At 42.5% G+C, this 14,526-nt stretch overlaps 1 long non-coding RNA gene across 5 annotated transcripts in view; it reads left to right on the top strand.

Annotated features, from left to right (window-relative positions):
- Positions 1-14,526, top strand: part of LOC147433450 (uncharacterized) — a 125,839-nt gene that overhangs the window by 64,561 nt on the left and 46,752 nt on the right. The window contains exon 2 of one of the 5 annotated variants that reach the window (XR_015185265.1): positions 6,906-7,003. The exons of 3 other annotated variants lie outside the window; for them this stretch is intronic. This is a non-coding gene — a long non-coding RNA (uncharacterized LOC147433450). The remainder of the gene's footprint in view (positions 1-6,905; positions 7,004-14,526) is intronic. One more of the 5 variants, XR_015185268.1, reaches the window with a different exon arrangement.

The raw sequence follows: 14,526 nt of genomic DNA on the forward strand, positions 1-14,526 counted from the left end.
GTGTTAACCCTCACGGCTCATGGACACCCTATCACCTACGACGGACGTTGTAACCTACGATGGACGTTGTATTATTTACTTGTAGAGTCAGGTACCGGGCTTGTTAGTCCTATAGGAAAAGGGTAAGAGTGATCGCCGATGAGAGGCGTACTCTAACTGGAACATTCAAGGGATTAGTTGGCTAAGCATGGGCGCCCAAGTGTGAATGGGGTGAGCTCATATAAAAGTCAACTAAACCTAAAATTCACTCATTCTCTCATTTGTGCAATAGAAGAGTGCTCTTGCTCCATCTCCATCTCCATCTTCTTCTTCACCTCCTTGTGTGTGTGTGTGTGTGTATATGTGAGAGAGAGAGAGAGAGAGAGAGAGAGAGAGAGAGAGAGAGTGTGGGCGATCGAGCATTACGAAGGCATGGCGGCGGCGAAGCAGTTGAGCACGGCGAAGCGGCGCCTCCTTCGCGGCGAGGAATCCTCCACGAAGCAAGCGTAGAGCGGTGAGTGACACACCATCGCCTTCTTTGAGCTTACTAGTTTAGGCTTGTTGTGTGCTTGGAGCCATTTGTGGCTCGCACACGATGTATCGGCAAGTTCCTTGCATTGACACGTGCGACATACACGCACATTTTTGGCGCCATTGCCTGGGAATGTTGTGCATTAAGCTCGAGTAGGACTCTGTGCTTCTCCGTGGTGCAATTTCAATTATAGGAAAGGTAGGGAAGGAGTGTGTGTGTGTGTGTTGAGAAGAGGCATTTGGTGTTATACTGTGTGTTTTTTTTGTTAATGGAGATTTCAAAGGTACTGTATTTATTCTCTCTGTATTAAGGTAGTTAGTTTTTTTTGTTAATGGAGATTTCAAAGGTTCTGTGTTTATTCTCTGTGTATTAAGGTAGTTAGTTTTCTGTGTACAGTAAGTAGGAAGTAGATTAGTGAGAGCTAATAGAGTGTGTTAGTGTGTAAGAGTAGGTGTATTAGTTAGAAGTAGGTAGATAGAGTGTGTGTGTGTGCGCTCTTGCGCAGGCCGCGGTGACCTTATCCTATTAAATAATAATTTTAAAAAAATCTTTAAAAAAGAATTAATTAATTAATTAAATAAATAAAAAGGTAGGACCGGGATCGGGAATATCTCCCAGACCCAAGCCCAAGCTCACGCTTAGGCCTAGGCCTCAGTCGCCTTAAAAAAAAACGAATTTTAGCTTCACACGTAGCTCAAAATCGATTTTTTGAGGACCAACGGAACGTCAGATGCCGGAAAATTGTGCTGTAAAGCACACAGCGACCCTCTAAGTGATACGCTCGTTTCGAGCTATCACACACTTTAATCAAAAAAATCAAACATTAAAAAACATTAAAAAAACATCAAAAACAAGAAAAAATCAAGTAGAAAACGGGGTGCAAAACACCCACAAAACAAAGCAAGTAACCTTTAAGGGTACTTGCCGACACTTGTAGGGCACCCAAAGCACATGTATCTATGCTCTGGTCGTGTGCTAGAGTCTGAAAAACTAGCTAGTGCTTCAATTTACGGGGGTACTCACTATCCTTCCACGCTAGGGTCTACGCCCTCTGCAGGGATCCAAGGTAGTGCAACCCAAGACCCCAATATAGCGGCTAGCGACTCCTTCTCTGACTACGATATTATGGAAGAGCATCTTACACAAAGCCCCGGGGGAACAAATGTAACCGTGCCTAGCTGGGCCCAACAACTTGGAACTAGTGTTTTTAGCTGTTTGATGGAAACTTTTAGTAGAGCTACGTGCTCTGAACCTACGGCTAGTGAAGTAAACGAAGGGGGTGGGGAAGTAGAATCACCATTCACATCTCCTATAGACCCCACACTTCTTCAGAGTGTCCACGTGGACATTCTACCTACCTCATTTAATGAGGGCCCTAGAGAGCTACCACCTTCCAAAGTCGCCTCTAAGGTAGCCGTGACTAAAAGTCAAAACACGGGAAGCAACAGTGCATCCATCTCACGGCAACCCTCTAGTACACCAAGTTTGGACGGGGTATTTCTCAATGAAAATTGGGAATATGACCTACACATGGAGACTTTGACCGACCTATACATGGGCTACACATACCATGTGGGTTGGTTAGAATTTGTACAATCCACATCTAGTGCCACTAGTCTAGAGGAACAACAACACATGATCTGCAATGTCATCCATAGGATTATCTAGTCCGAGAGGCAAAATCGAGGAATAAACATACCTTCGACGGGTCCTATGCAATTTTTAGACACGGGCAAAGGGAAACAACCCACTCTATCACAAATGGAGACTCCCCCAGTGAGTCCCATCGATCCCCCATATGTTGTTTCGCCAGGGGTCTCAATGCAATCTGATCCCACAAGTGATAGCTTTACTTTTCCAAGTCTAGCTCATCTTTCACTTGATGACACCATGGCTACCATGCCTACCCCAATGATGGGGATGCCAAGAAACACGCCATGGACCTCATTTGTTAGTAAAGCACCACTACATGGTAGCTCAATGCCTGCAACAGTACCTACAAGTGTGTATCAATCGTATGCACCTATGGCTCACACTCATGTAGTCCCTAACCCTCCCATTGTTTCAACTACCTATGCTCCACAACCACAATACACAAGTTCTTATTCCCATGGGACTATACCGGCTAGCATTAGCATGTCACATCCGACGTCTGCTATGCCTAGGGCCACTCATATGAACTATGGACCACCACATGGCACAACATCGTACCCAACGTGGAACCCAAGGGCTTCCTATGCGCCAAGCCCAATTCCAATACCTACTCCACATGTAGTCTCTGGAGCACCTTCACCCACGGTGCCTGCTCACTTAGCTGTCTTGGCAACATTTGCTCAAGCTATTGGTCGATCTATTGCTGAGAATATGCGTAACACGCCTGATAGAGAGCTTAGAAGTAAGGCAGTACAAATAGCCAAGCTCACACAAAAATTTAGCGGAGACGGGGATGTGAGGAAGCATATCGAAGTGTTTGAAAAAATATGCGATTCTCTAGGAGAACACAATGACCTACATAAGAGCAATGCTTTAATCCTAACCTTAAGTGGAAAGGCTGGGGATTGGTATAGAACCCTAAGGGTGGAAGAAAAAACGATTTACCCTACTCTTAGGAGACTGTTCTTAAAAGGATACATACGAGAGGGAGTGCTTTGGGGTGTAGCCTCTCAGCTTCAGAAAGCCCAACGAGAGGAAGGAGAGTCGGTGAGAGACTTTATAAGTTGCTTGAAGCATTTGAATTCTCGTTGTAATCCAAATGAGCGCTTCAACAATAACCAATTGCTTGATAGATTCATTAGGGGATTACGACATGAGGATATCTACAATGGCCTAGTCATTAGAGGTATCACCAATTGGGAAGCAGCCACCACCAAGGCGATCCAATTGGAGGATAATTTAATGATTCAAGGAGAAAGAGTGTCTGTTGAGCCTAAATCTATTAGCTCACAAGCATCGGGGCATCAGCCAATGACCCTAAAGCCTATTGCTAAGGAGCCAAAGATATCTGAGATGACTTTAGCAGATCTCACCAAGGCTATTCAAGAGAGTCTTAGAGACAATCATGCTTCGCAAAACAATCATATGTATCCAAGAAGGGAGCAACAATGGTGCTCAGTATGCTATGGACCGCATAGTACCAGTGAATGCCCTACTTTAAGAGTAAAATTCAATGGGAACTGCAATGCATGTGAAAGGTATGGTCATCAAGCTAAGGATTGCATAGTATTTAAGCGCGCGATGGCCAATAGACCAACGTTAGCATGGACAGACACACCTCGAGTGCCTGCATTGATGCCGGCCCCACCTCTTGAACAAACATCACAACATAGGGTCCCTAGGGCCCAAAATGTTGTTCAAACAACACCCTTACCACCTCCAGTGCTAGGACCGCAACCACCACATCCGAGAATCACTTCTGTGAATCAAGTGGGTTGTGAGTCATCTATTTCTTGTTTGGAAGGCTATGAGGAAGATATAGATCCTAATATCGCCTATGGGATGGATGTGCTTGAAGAAAGTCCACAATACTACATGGAGGACTATTGGGGACAAGGCAAACCTGTATATCAAGTAGCTGCTCTTGCGGCAAGAGGCCCAAATATCAATTACACTGCTAAGAGACCACCTCTTCAATGCTATGAGTGTGAAGGTCCACATCATGTAGCCGAGTGTCTTATTAGGCTACAAAAGAACGCCACACTAATGCAAACCAATCAAGCAAGCACGTCTACAATGCCGATACTCATGCGTAATCGATGTGGCATAGATCATTTGATTACTCACACGATCGATGCTCCAAAAAAAAAAAAATATTCTTGAGGAAAGAGACACGACATCAATTGCCCAATCTCAGAAAAAGAAGAAAACACGAAGAAAGAGATCGCAAAAAGCAGCGAAGTCAGACCCCAGTTCAAAGACCAACATAGGGACTGGTGATGACCCCGTATATATGAACGATGCTGAAGAAGATTCTGATTCAGGTGAAACCATGGAGACCAAAAAGACCAATAACATAGAAACCAATAAGGAAGATCTTCATGAGCCATAAGGGCCAGGATCCAAAAAGAAGATAGGAACTTACCCAAACCCTACAGAGGAGATTGAGCGAGTCAAGCAATTAAGGATTTTGGTAGAAGATACCCAAAGGGATCTAGAACCAGTACCTAGGAAGATCCAAATTACAGACACTGTGTTCCCTACGCAACAACAACCTCACCAAGTCCATAGACCCTTGGACATACCTAGTGTCATCCAAGAAGAAAGTGACTTAAAGTCATGGGAAAGTGGGCGTACTCACTTCTTGATGGAAAGAATGTTTACAGAGGGACTACATGATCCTATTGAAGAAATGGAGATCCCATCTTCCCCACGTCAAGGGACTCAAGGCCAAAAGGTACCATTAAACATTGCCAAATTGATGGATTTCATGTCTTCAGAAGTTAGAACCACCATCATGTCCAAACTATATAAAGACCCCGAGCTAGTCTCAGCTCTTTGAGCCTTCGTCAATGGAGAGCTGAAGTTTGGGCTACCACAATTTGCACAGGTGGATGGAGCTGGGGAGATGCCAATAGAGGAGGAACACATAGATCCACAACCCAACCTAGATGAGAAACTTGTTATAGAAATACCTGTTAACAAGTTGGGACAATACTTTGAGGGTGATGAATCCAATGCGACTATACCAATCACTACTAAGGGATTAACTGTGAAGGGAATCCTTGATGGTGGAGCTGGGGTTAGCATTGTGACTAAAAATTGCTGGGAAACTATGGGAAGACCTCACCTTGCGACCACAACCATAGTAGTGAAGATGGCCAATGGGTCGATTGTTAAACCTATTGGGATGCTAGAAGATCTCAAGATCAAGTTCTTTGGACATAAAATAAATATTACCTTTATTGTTATGGATTTATCCAAACACACTATGGCATCGAAGATGATCTTAGGACGTCCTTTCATGAGGGAAGCAAAAATGGTGCATGATTGGTCGAAAAACCATGTCTACTTGCAGTTCCAAGATTCTGTCATTCGAGTGGATCTTGTGACGGGTCGAGCACATCCTCTAGGAAACAGGTTTATAGTTGATCATAGATCCGATACCACAGTTCACTCGGCCCCATGGCAGTATTGTTACACGTGTAAAGCGGACACTGATGTTTGGGAATATTCTCCTTATATGGATGTACTACCTGGGATGACTGAGTCAGAAAATGTGGATTGAGTCCACCTAGCAGCAACCATAGATACTTGGGGAAACAGGGGGATGACCTGGGTAACACCTGAGGGGGATGAAATGCCCGTATCCTTAAATATGCTACAAGCAATGCATATAGCTTCTTACAAGACTCATCCTAATGTAACGAAGAAAACATTCAAGTGGGTCCATAAAGCTTCTTTAGCGACCATGGTTAGTGCTGAAAAGCAGAAGCCTTGTAAGAAACGTTCCACTCGCTCCAAGAAATGTAAGAAAACGTGGCGTGGGATTCCTAAACGACTATTGGAAGCCCAAGGCTACTATCAAGGAAATGATCAAATCTGGGTGCCAAAACAAAAATTGTGTTCTTACTTGTCACCGGGCCCATGTGAGCGCAATCCTGTAGACCCAAAACGAATTGACAATCGCGAAAAGAAAAAAATCACAGAATGCTACATACCCGCTCCAGAGTTAGTTTGGGTATCAAAAAAAGAACGATTTGTTCCACCTAACTTAGGAAGGGGGGAGTCCCATGAAGCTTGTAGCTCCTCATGTAATGCATCCATAAAGGTAAAAGCTTCTTCACAGCCTCCACCTACAATAGTGGACCTCCACAAAGCTACAAAGGAATCCACACCTCTTAGTGTTCGAGAATCACCTAATGAACCACTTCAAGTTCGATCCTGGGAGAGTACCTTACCACCCTTGCAACTCGATGAGGCACCTAAGGTAATACAAAACAACTGGTAAAAATCTTCACCTATAACAACTTGGAACAACTGGTTTCAAAGGGTGACGACATCATTTCAAACGGTATGATCTATCCAAGGAAGGGGGGAGTGTTTGTTGACATCCATCATTCACTTGCTTCCCTCTCAACCTTTCTCCCTGACCTCTTAATCTCCCAATCTTAGGGAATGTTTATATAAAGCCTTATACTTACAAAAAACAAAAAAGCAAAGAGAAAGAGCAATTAGCAAACGAGTATGCACAATAAAAGTCAAAACATTGACTCAGACCTACACATTCGCATCCGGTACACTGAAACAGAAACCTATGCCATAAAACACCTTTGATCCTCATCACTCGAGTGATGGAGGGTAGGTAGAATTAGTACGATAGGAGTGTTTCTGTTTTAGAGTTGAGTGATTAGCAAAGTCCACTGATGTGCCTCCTAGAGGTATTCTTTGATTTTCTTAGTGTGTACAGGAACGTGTTGCTGTGGTTAGGATTTGGACCTTCATGGAATCTTTCTCTCGTTCACACTTCAGATCAAGCGCGACCATCAACACAAACAGGTGTTTCTTATCCATTAGCATTTCCCCTTATCTTTTTGCATCCATGATTGTCCGCTTTGATTGTGATTGGTAGCATAATATTCAGCGCATTTGCTTAGTATCAAACATTAAATTCAATGTAATTTTTTGTCATAATCACTTGTTTAGGTTTAAAAATCAAGCAGTCCGACTAAGCTAGTTTGACCAAGTTAGGTGTTAGAGATCTCCTCTTAATACCATGGGGAATCCCTTCCTAATAATCAATGGTTACTTAGGTTCTTAATCCGATTTAGGCAGCATTGTGTGAAATGTACTAGGGCTTTCTAGTGGGCTTGACCTTATTGACCTTTAGCTTAAGTAATATAAAGGGAGTTTACTAATGTGATGAGCCTGGGGAGGGTAACAGTGTTATATGACCCCCCAAAGTTACAAAATTAAAATGTTGAAAATGAACAAACAAAAAATCAAAGTGTCACAATGTAAAATCTTAAGCTGGAAGAGAAATCTCAGCTTGATTGGGTACTTCACTCACATGTATCGCCTATGGTACTAGAGCCCTAGAGGTTCCCAGTGTGGGCGCTTTTCCTTGAAAAGCAAAAACCCAAGGCATACAAAATAAGCACACACATCAAAATTGAATCACTGTGAAAAGCCTTTGGGGGGTCAAAGAAAAGGTAATCAGTCAGGGTATGATTTCATGAGAAATTCCTTTTATCGTAGCTTAACTACAAGGTCTTCTAGGTATAGCCTCTCGTTAGCCCTCGAACATGAAATACTTGGCTGATTAAACAACTTAATTGACCAGAGAAAATTAAGAAGCTTACCCATGGTATTAATAGTCAATCTCTAGTGCCTTTTGTCCGTTAAATTAGCGACCCCAGACTTGTTTAATTTTTTACCTTTACATCTGTTTATGCATTTGATTACCTTACAATTTAATGTTTATTGCTGACAAATTGTTTAAAATTTTGTTACCAATCAATTTGTATGCCTAAAAGTGCATATGCTTTTTAATCGCTTATGAGAATTCCATTATTGTGCCAATGTTGTTTGATTTTGCAATGATTGAAGAAGGCTAAGGACATTCATCTCAAATGCTCTTCCACCTTGACCAACAAGCTTCAACTCAATAGCTTTCGAGGACGGAATCTACATCAGGAAGGGGGGTATGTTAACCCTCACGGCTCACGGACACCTTATCACCTACGACGGACGTTGTAACCTACGATGGACGTTGTATTATTTACTTGTACAGTCAGATACCGGGCTTGTCAGTCCAATAGGAAAAGGGTAAGAGTGATCGCCAATGAGAGGCGCACTCTGTTGAGCGAGCCAGCAGAGGATCACACCCACATTTTTGCTCACACTCATCATTTTTGTAACCATTGATTGTAATAAATGTCTTTCCGACATTGATTTTGAATTGAGCCATTCATTAAGTAATTGGACTCAATTGAGTTTCCAGCTTGTAATCCCGAAGTAATTTCACTCGCTGATGTAATTAGTTAGAGATGTTCTCACCTCCAAGGCTGAGGTATATAAGCCAAAGTTTTTGTAACCTAAGGGGATTCGGTTTATTAATCAAAGTGAGTTTTTGAGCGCCGTGACTGTGTCTGAGAGAGAGTGAGAGAGAGAGAGAGTCTTATCTACTTGCTACGTGAGCTACGGAGCCGCCATCGGAGAAGCGACACCGCCATTGTTAGCGACGGCGAGAGCTACGCACTGATACCAAGAGTGCGCGCTATCGGCTTCTATGTGTGGTAAGTTCCTACGAGCTTCGGTGTGAGTTTTCTTCCAACTCGTGTGTCGGAATAGAGCATGCAGCATATCTATAGAACCACAACGAGTAGAGCTACACATTAGTATCATCGAGGTCAAGTTTCGATCACTTGTATTTTTCGGCCTGTTTTCATACGCGTTTACCACACGGAGTGGTTATAGGTTGATTTTGCAGTTCAAGTCTTTAGGGTGTTGTTCTTACCTAGTGCATAGACTTCCCCTTGAGTTTGAGATCGATTCAATGATTCTAGATCCTGTTTCGTATAGCATTCGTTCGTAGTACGGGTTTCAGTCACTTGCGTATTTTAGAACTTAGATTTGATTTCCTTAGTAGTGATTGTCATTAGAAGGTCGATTAGGTGATTTGACACCCAGCTAGTTGTTTCCATGCGCCTGCGGGTCAAGCTTCGTCCTCGTCTGACAAATTCTGTTGTTGGTTGAGTTCTCGCTATTTAGCTTCCGCTAGCGGCGTAACCACCATAACATTTGGCGCCGCTGTCGGGGACGAGAGCCCTAAGTAGGTGACCTTAGACTAATCCTACGAGGTGAGTCGTATAAACTACTTTGTATACTTTAGTTAGAAAAGATCTAAGAGTGGTGGACTCCGAAGATCTCGAGAGATACTAGGAAGTGGGGTATTCCTGGGTCTTCCGTGTTGACAGTATTTTTAGTTTAGCTTAGATTTGTTTGTTGTTTTGTTGGTGTTGAGTAGTTGTTGATAGAAGAAGAATTTGCTAGTCCGTGAGTGGCAGTGGATCTGTTTAAAATCACAATTACCAAACCCATTTTATGATTAGGAATAGCTTAGGTAGGACTTCATTTGATCTTGATCTAGAGCTAGTAATCATTGGAGTATTTGCTTGATATGGTTGATTGCATGTTAGATCACTAAACCGTCGAGTTAGTAGTGAAACTTGCAATAAACAAAAGTCAGAGAAATTTTCTGTGTATCTGGGAGTTGCTGAGCACTTGAGAAAGCTTTAGGAAGGATTCTGTGCCAAGAAACTGGAAATCTGCAACTTTAGACATCATACGCGTATGATGTCTAAATGACCAAACAGAGACCAAAACAGAAATTTTGACTTTACCAAAGTGTTCAAAAGGGGGGTTATACCTTAATTTCAACTTAAAACAAGAGCATTAACACTCAAAGAAACCCAAAAAGACAAGTCGGAGTCCAAGAAACGCAAAGAATAGAAAATTTTGGATTCAGATCTTGTTTTTACATTCAAACCTGACAAAAACACTTGAAACTCAATTATAAACATTGGATAAGGCTTAAAACCAAGAATAGTCAAAATCTGGGACAAAAGACATCATACGCGTATAATGTCTTTTAGCACATCCACTGCTTATTTTTGATATCTGACTTGACAAGATTGTTGCAAACACTGTAGAAAGCATAAATATCAAGTATTGACCCAAATTGATGAAAAAGACATCATACGCGTATGATGTCTTTGACCTAATTTTGGACATATTTTGATACTTTGCCAACACAGATCCATTGCAATAGCTGTTTAGAGGTTATATTTCAAGTGTCATCCCATTTGGATCACAATTGACCCAAAACAAGTCAAAAGCGGAAAATTGCCAAGAAAAGCCTAAATTAGCCATAACTTGCTCAAACAGAGTTCAAACTAAATTTTGTGAGCGGACAGAGCATAAGGGGGCTACTGAGAGTGAGCATAACCAAAATAGTCTAAATCTGTGAAAAAAGACATCATACGCGTATAATGTCTTTTTCAGCATAACTGCAACAAAATTCTCACTTGATGAAACAGAAGTTGTCCGACTGACAAAATTAAACAATTGACTAAGTATCAATCAGTTTGGATCAATTCTGATCACAAAAACTTGGGGAAAACAAATTGCCGAGACGGAAAAGTTAAAGTCCTTTAGGGGAATTGATGAATTTGAGATCGGGCAGGAATCTCCAGAATAACCAACCAAAACAAGGGGAACAAGCAAGTGTCATATCAACCGAGGGAAGTGTAAACCAAAGTTGGGTGCAACCATTAGAGCCGATCTTTGAAGGAAGTGTCTCTGATACTTCTTCGGAGAGATCTTACGAGATTTTCACCGAACACTTGGAACACTTGAACCTGAACAACAGAGAAAATATGGCAGCAGGATCATCAAATCCTTCCGCCACAATGAAGCTATTGTTCATAAAATACCAGTACGACAATGAGCAAGGTGCCAAGATCTACAAAGATGGAATGGACCTCTATTGTGTAAAGATAGAAGATAGACCTAGTGAGTTCAAGGACTTAGTGCCTGTGAGCTATAGCGGAGATAGATATCTAGATGACGAGGGTACCATGTACTTGGTAGTCCTAAACCCTAACATTGTGGACAAGTGGGGATTGACGGGCACCAAAGCCAATGTAGATGAAGAACTTGAGGAGAAAGCACCAATAATGAACTTACCTGATGCGAGGTTAAGAAGAGAGAATGAAACTACAAGGATCAACACTGATAACATCTATGTGGGGCTATACAAATATAATAATGGGGAGCAAGATCTCTATTATAGATGTGAAGAACCCTACACCGGAGAGTTGACAGAACGAAAAAGACTTTATGTCTTTACCTACACAGAGGGATCGGAAGTGAAAATTGCCGCTTAGTATGGGAGGTAATACTCAACAATGGGCAAGAAAGAATTAGAAGGATATACATACTTTGGGGGACCACTACATCAGTATTATGTTACTTTTAGCTCACAAAGACCAGCACCAACAAATGGAGGGCAAAACCCAATGACGACAGGAGGACAAAGAACTCAGGCTGCTGACTCTTTCAGTCAACCTCAGTACTCGAAGCCCGGACCAATGGGATTATTACATTCGAGAGAGTCAATGGATACGAATTGAGGTAGTGCAGTTCCAATCCACACATATACCACTCCAGGTCCAAGGTTCGAAGCGGAACCATCACATTTACCTCCTAGTAGTAGATTCAGGGCGGGGGAATCGACAAGGGTAACCCAGGAAGTCCATGATGCTAGAGAAAGCTTTAGCCGGGACACAGGAGCAATGAGATTGGTAGCAGACCATAGACGTATGAGACCATCTCAAGTAGCGAAGTGTATGTCAAAGAAGTATGGTGGTTCGGGAGATCCGTATGCACATGTGTCACTCTTTAAGCAAGTCTTAAGAGCTGAGCAGATAACAGATTTCCATACACAATACGAGGGATTTGGTCTTACTCTAGAAGGTACGGCATTGACATGGTTTCAACCACTGAACATAGGGGGATTCCATGACATTGACCATTTTCTAAGAGAGTTTGCTGAGGAATTCTCAAAACAAGGGATTAAGCACAATACGGTCTCACAAATATATGCTTTTAAACAGAGAGAACACGAAAAAGTGAAGGAAGCTTCACTTCGCTTCAAACAATACATTGAGAGATGTCCAGTACGTGAACGACCACAAGATGACAGACTATATGTTCTCTTTATTGAGGGACTGAGAAACGACACTCTCAAGAAGGACTTGCACTTGAAAGCTTGTACCAGTTTCGAGCAAGTGACGAGAGAAGCATTGTACTTAGTGGATAACTGTACGGTTTATGGAGAGGTGTCAGCGGATATAGATTTCGCATCCAGTAGCTCTTTCTCCGTAGCGAGCGAGACTACCACTAAAAAGAATGTTCAAACAACAACCATGCCAAATGTAGAGCAAATGATAGAAGAGGCTCTAAAAAGGATGGCACCATACCAAAAACCATTGCCAAAACCACTGAAATGGTGTGCTATTGAACAAAAATGGACAAACCATCCAACAGAGGAGTGCTATTACAACAAAGGGTATGTAAGGGAGTGTCAATATGTACCTCCTGCTCAATTAGCACCACCTCAAGTACATCCAGTACCTCGATACCCAACGGGAAATGTACCAGGACCTATGGGGATAGAAAGACCGCAACCGGTATTGGGACACCAACCACCTTTACGAGGAGCAAGACCAGTGGGCATTAGATATGCACCAACCTTAGAGAATTAGGAAGAACAAGCCCTAGTCCCTGTTCAAGCCTATTATGAAGAATCTGGTGCACACATGTCTCCAATTGTGTATTACCCACCAGAAGAACCCAAACAACCAGAACCATGGGGCATGATTGGGAATGTTGGAATACCAACAGTTACAAGTGCTTCTGATGAAGAGAGGTACAATTTGGACGCAAGAACATTGATGTTCATAGCTCATGGAGGGTTAACAGGACAAAGACCATCCTATCCACAAAGGACGAATCAAATGGGACCAAGACCAACACTAGGACCCTGTTACAAGTGTGGAGGTGACCATCTGATGAATGTTTGTCCACATACGGAAATCATTAGAATTAACGCTTATTGCACTGAGTGTGGGGTTACTCACCTTATTGAGGATTGTTCAAAGAATCCAAACAAAGTGCAAAAGACGACATTGAATATGCTAGAAACTATTCCTACCAGCAGTGGGTCTGAAAATGAAACTCTGATACCAACGCAAGTTGTTACTAGAGCTCAAGCTAAGAAAACCACTAGAGAACCTGAGAATGGAAAGTTAGCGACCGAAGTGGTTAGTCAAGGACCGCGGAGTCAAAGAAACACATGGAAAGCTAGAAAAGCACGCATGAAGTTGAGAAAAGAACGTGAAGACGCTATTCTAGCTGAGGAACTAAAGAGAACTAAAGATAGATTAGAAAAACTTGAGAGTCAAAACGGGAAACGAGAGATGAGCCCGGAAAGAACGAAACAAAAGAGTATCAAAGAAACGACGAGCTTAAGCTCAGGGGGATCAGTGCTAGTCGACAAAGTACACGAACCATTGGACGCACTGATGAGAGCTTACGAAGCTAGGTTAAAGACCAACCAAACACAAGAACAGAGGTGGATGACATACCCAAACGCGGAATTGGAAAAGCAGAGACTTGAAATGTGACAGAGAATGATCGAGACTGCAGAAGCCTTATTAGAACCACCAAAAGAAACAATAAATTGTGGAACGGAAAACCCAATTCAGCAAGAGACTATCGTTTCACGGGTATCTGAAAAGACTCCCAGTGCACAAAAGCCTGAAAATACACACAAGGATGACCGCATAGTGTTGAACACAACCGATCAAGAGATAGAGAGTTTTCATCCAGTCATACAGAGGTCTTACGGAAGAGATGATGATTACAATGAATTTTGGAAACAAGTGAGAGAGGCAAACTTTGCAAACGAGCTAAGTTGCCAAGCTAATCAGACAAATTGGGAAAAGGACATCAGGAATCCTCCCATAGTGGAATTTGAGGCAGGATCTCAAGTGGACTTGGATCTGCAATCTTACTGGGGAGATGGGGGCTCTGTTAGAACAATGGAGAGCAAACCTCATTCACTGAATACCTTACCTTCATACTTAGGAGAGTATGAAGCAAAATCCGAGATTAGAGCACTTCCCTCACGAAGAATCTCATCAGAAAAAGTCATGGACTCGCAAGGATTGATAGAGATCTTTTCAACACCAGTGACATGCACTATCTCTCTAGCTGAGCTTTTGAGGTTAAGACCACATATGTGGACCACTGTAGGAAAATGCTTGGAGAAATTTGGGGTAAAAGACCCAACATCGAGACTGCAAGAGGGTATACAAGAGCTGAGTAAACCACAAAAGAACGCTAAGCCTGTACCCTTAAACAAGGTCGGAGAGTATTGCGAAGGTGAAGAGGGGAATACAACCTTACCAGTTGAATTCCAAGGAGTAAACACGATGGCAATACTAGACAGCGGA

Source organism: Adiantum capillus-veneris, chromosome 19 (genome assembly GCF_014529385.1).
Source record: "Adiantum capillus-veneris isolate H3 chromosome 19, ASM1452938v2, whole genome shotgun sequence".
Lineage (NCBI taxonomy): Eukaryota > Viridiplantae > Streptophyta > Polypodiopsida > Polypodiales > Pteridaceae > Adiantum > Adiantum capillus-veneris.